The sequence below is a fragment of the Odontomachus brunneus genome, unplaced genomic scaffold (genome assembly GCF_010583005.1).
Source record: "Odontomachus brunneus isolate Ranch 3 - 2012 unplaced genomic scaffold, Obru_v1 Obru_scaffold_191, whole genome shotgun sequence".
Lineage (NCBI taxonomy): Eukaryota > Metazoa > Arthropoda > Insecta > Hymenoptera > Formicidae > Odontomachus > Odontomachus brunneus.
Window position 1 is genome coordinate 223,866 of NW_022639641.1, and position 5,216 is coordinate 229,081.

At 24.9% G+C, this 5,216-nt stretch overlaps 1 long non-coding RNA gene across 3 annotated transcripts in view; it reads left to right on the plus strand.

The window, feature by feature from the left end:
• Positions 1-4,076, plus strand: part of LOC116851791 — a 5,314-nt gene extending 1,238 nt beyond the window's left edge. The window contains exons 2-7 of one of the 3 annotated variants that reach the window (XR_004379642.1): positions 137-1,440; positions 1,612-2,188; positions 2,324-2,475; positions 2,558-2,735; positions 2,830-3,038; positions 3,245-4,076. This is a non-coding gene — a long non-coding RNA (uncharacterized LOC116851791). The remainder of the gene's footprint in view (positions 1-136; positions 1,441-1,611; positions 2,189-2,323; positions 2,476-2,557; positions 2,736-2,829; positions 3,039-3,244) is intronic. The other 2 variants (XR_004379640.1, XR_004379641.1) reach the window with 2 other exon arrangements.
• The last annotated feature ends 1,140 nt before the right edge of the window (positions 4,077-5,216 follow it).

Sequence of the window (5,216 nt, forward strand, 5' to 3'; positions counted from 1 at the left end):
TATATATATATATATATATATATATAGTATATATATTTTTGTAAATATTTTAATTAAATAATACTAAATAAATAATATATAATATAATGTAATATAATATAATGTAATAAAAGAGTAATGAATACTGATTTTCTAGATTTCATTAAAAAGGCCTTATATTAAGGACAATGCAGTACCCTCATTATTTCCTTGGACAGAATTTATAAATAATGATAAAAAATAATGACAAAAATAATTATAAAAATAATGATAATGATAAAAGAGAAAGTGTATCTTTTATGACAAAATCAGAAAATAGTATAGAAAATACAGGAAGTGCGTTATTAAATAATAATATGAAAAGGAAAGAAAGCTCAGATATTCTAACATTTAACGAGTTGAAATACAATGATAAACTTTATATTCCAACTGGTTGGAATAGAAATATATTACCATTGAAAAATGCCTGTCATCATATTTAGTTAAATGATGTGTAAATTCATTGAGACTGAAAGTCAGTTAATTTGCATTAAAGAAATATGGATAACTGAGGATATGAAAGTTCAAGTAAAAGCTTTAGGAAAGCCTATTGATTTAAATATATTTGGTATAAATTTTTATTATAATATTAAATATATTTGGTATAAATTTGGTATATATTTGGTATAACGAGATTGTATTATCACTAAGTATATTAGAAGATTTAATTAAAATGGTCGAGATCTTCAACATATGCAAAACTTATACAAATAACTATGAAGTTGAATAAACAAGTATAGCAATAAAAGAAAGCAATAATATACTAAAACATAAAAAATGTCCTATAATATTGGAAAATTCTATTCAATATAACTTTTGTAAAAATTTTGAAGTATACTTTAGAAAAAAAAGGAAACTTTCTAATGACAGAGGAAGTGAAGTAAAAAAAATTAGAGCAGATAAGTTAACTCCAACAAAGAAAAATTTGATCGATAACATTAGAAAACAGATATACAATGTAATGAAGTGTAAAAATCGTAAAATATGTACTATTCAGAAACTGCATAGAGAGATTGAAAAGATACGAAAAAATGTACAGACAACAAATGAAAAAATGTTAAAAAATGCAATGGCAGGGAAAGGTATTTCGATTAATGAACAAGAAGCTCTGAAAGAAATATTATCATCTTCATCGAGAAAGAGTGCAAAAGGCAGGCGTTATTCTGATAAATAGATTTTATTATGTTTACTTCTTCATATGAAATCTCTAAAAGGATATGACTTTATTTTAAATAATAAAATATTGTCACTATCTTCCCTTATAGAAAAGTATCACTGGCTGTGATAAATTGGCCAGTAATAAATAGTAATTTTATTACTCGTACGAGTAATAAAATTATTGAACGACAGTAATTATCACTGGCCAAATTATCACTTATCAGTATTAAATTTTTATAAGGATTCTCCAAGTACTATATGCAGGTATAATTATTTCAATAAAAATGTATTTTTTTCAATATACATTAATTTTTACAATGATGTATTTAAGTATTTTGTGTTGATAGAAATGAAAATGAAAGTATAAATAAATTAAAAATAAATATAAATTTGTACAAATATCTACTTAATTTCTAACGTTTTATCTTATTGTAGATATTTATCTTGCATTACATCATGCTGTGGATTTAATTCAAGTTTTTTTGAAATGTTCAAAACTAAAATGTTAGAAATAAATGAAAATGAGAGACATGGAATATTATTGATAGATGAAATGGCCACATGCGAAAGTGTATATGTAAACTAAAAAAATTTAACTTTTTCCGGTTTAGTTGATTTTGGAGAAAGCTAAAAGTTTTAACGACAAAGTAAACCATGGACTGGTATTCATGTATCAGCCATTTCATACTGTACATGCAGCACAATCTATATGTGTGTTTGCTTCAAAAGGACCAACTGAAGGAACTATATTGGCAGAACTTATTGTTAAAGCAATTGTTTTATTAGAAAATTCTGGAGCTAAAATTCACGCTATTGTTACTGATGGAGCAGCAACGACGATAGAAAATTTTGGAATGTAATAGGCATTTCAGGAAGAAATTTCACGAATTAAAAACTTGGTTTACATATGTCACTGACTCATCAAGAAAAATTTTTATATTCTCTAACACACCACATTTTATAAAAACTATACGAAACCGATTATACAATAAGAATCTACAAATACGTGCATGTATTTCACTATTAAATAATAATATTTATACAAATGAAATTAAAATTTCACAATAATTGTGATACTAGTTTTTCATTTTTATTATTAATTTCGTAGAAAATATTATCTTATTTTATCTATCTACATTTTATACAGGTGAAACTAGAAGACCTTTCATTTCTCTCTAACATTTTGAAAAATTATATGAAATAGAACGTAGTATGCCAATTCCCATTTGTCCCAAAATAACAAAACATTATTTTTATCTTTAAAATTCATCAAAAATACGAGTTCATTTAGCTGTACAGGTAATATCAGTGTTTTGTATAATGATAATAAAAAATTCTATTTTGAATAATTCTACTTCCAGTATAACATTTGTTATTTCAGACTCTTAGCAATTCTATTGCAAAAGGACTGCGCTTTTACAGTCTACATCATCCTGAATTCAAAGAAAATACAGCCACTGCAGAATTCTGTGAATGGATGAATTGTTTGTTTGATGTTTTAAATAGAAAAGATTATCAAAGCGGATTAAAAGTAGGAAGTAAAGATTATTTGGTACATGGTATTATTTTGTACAATTTTTCAAAAAGTAAATTTCAGCATGTTCATGTAAATGTAACAATATTATCTAATATTATTATTATACAATATTATAGCTCCTATAAGAATCTTTACATAAGTTGGATGAATGGGAAAATCTAATGAAGGAAGGAATCATCACAAACAATGAATTTCTTACTCGACAAACTATGGAAGGACTTCGCATAGGACTTTACAATCCATGATAGATATTACGCATTATTTAATCAGCGAATTTAATTTCTCTTGCATTTTGTCAGGAAATATAAATCAAGATACTTTGGAGGTTTGTTATATACGGGGAATTAATTGTATCATGAAAAACATGATTTTTCTTACATGAAAATTACATTTAATAATTAATTGTAATTTAATACTATTTTGCATTTTCTATAATTATTAAGTTGATTTTCTTTTTTTAGCGCTACATTGTAAAAGATACTTGCAGAAAAATCGTATTTAGTAAACAATTTATATTTTTCTTATTTACAGCGATTTTTTGGTTGTGTTCGTCAAGCAGGAGGATGTAATGACCATTCTGCAACACCAACTTTTTTACAAATTTATAAAATTCTGTCTTCCTATTCTATCCTCTCTCCACCAAAATATGGGAATTGCATGTTAGAAAAAGAAGTAAAATTGCCTTTAATTTCGCTCAACAACATCAAGTCTCTGTATCAAAAATCCAAAGAGGAAACGGATTCATTCATTTCTAGTATGAAATCAAGATTAAATGATATTATCACAAATGACGATTGGGACATTTATGATATGTCAGAGCATGATTATACCACACTTGCAACTTTTGATTGCATTATATATTTCATCACTGCACGTCCCTTATAGAAATATCATACTAAGAATCATTGATAATTACTTATTTTCAGTATTAAAAATACTGGATAATAAGTAATTATCAATGATTCTTAGTATGATATTTCTATAAGGGGTATTTGCTAGCGATTATTAAAGTTCACGAAATGTTCTTTATGTAAACAAGCACTTGTTACTAATTCCGAAGTACATTACAGAAAAGCGAACTTGGGTGATATAGATCTCTTGTTCATCCAAATGTAGGTTTCTACAATTTTGTTAAAAATTTGGAACAGGTATTTACAAAACATTGCTACGAGTTAAATGTTGTAGATGCTATTTTAAATAATGTAATTGAATCTGATTTATTAACTTTTCCTTGTGAGGCTCATAAAATAGATATTATATCGTATATTGTTTATTACTATTTACAAATAAGATTATCACAATATTGTCGCAACTTAAATAATAACAAAAAAGATAATCAACATATGAAAAAAATATCGAAACATTGTAAAACATAAAAAACTAATATATTATAAAAATAAAAATATAATTGCTAAAACTTAAAAATCTTATATTTAAAAATAATATACTAATAATATACTAATATATTATAAAAATAAAAATATAATTGCTAAAACTTAAAAATCTTATATTTAAAAATAATATACTAATAATATACTAATATATTATAAAAATAAAAATATAATTGCTAAAACTTAAAAATCTTATATTTAAAATAAATATTTATTTATTTTTATACTAATATCACAATAATATTATTTTACACTATGATAATATGACTATGATATGATTTTACAATGATATTGTTACACTTGTTGTCATATTGATCATCATAATTATGTGATAATATGACTATGATATGATTTTACAATGATATTGTTACACTTGTTATCATATTGATCATCATAATTATATTATTTTATTACTTTATTTTATAAATTTTTTTTTTTACAAAAAATTAAGTCTTTCTTAATACTAAATACAATTTTCTTTTATTGAATAAAACTATCTACAATATATATGAATTACTCTCTTTACATGTCTGTAAGTTGATTCTTATGAATTGTGGATAATTTCTTGAACAATTTTTAACGACACCATTCTTATCGTTGCATAGCTCTTACATAACTTTTCTATTATATAAGACAAAAAATATTTAATGATAATTTCATCGTTCTTTTAAAAGATACGGAATTGATCTACCCATCAATTGCCCAGCCACACCGACTAACTTGACTGTGGAGCCATCTACAACTTTTTAGTCATTAACTGGACAGGCTAAGGGCCTTCACACACAAATTGACATAACAGTAACGTAAGACATACCGTAAGAATTGACCAATTACAATCGAGTATTCATAAAAATGGCAACCAACGGTTCAACGATTCTCAACATGATTGGTCAATTCTTACGGTACGTTTTACGTTACTGTTATGTCAATTTGTGTGTGAAGACCTTAAATCTTGAGTCCGATAGGGCTGGCCAAAACTTATGACGTGGCTGCTCTCAGGTTTCTCTCTGTGACAATTCTATATTTTTCAACCTTATATTTGATATATATATATATATATATATATATATATATATATATATATATATATATATATATATATAAAATTTCTA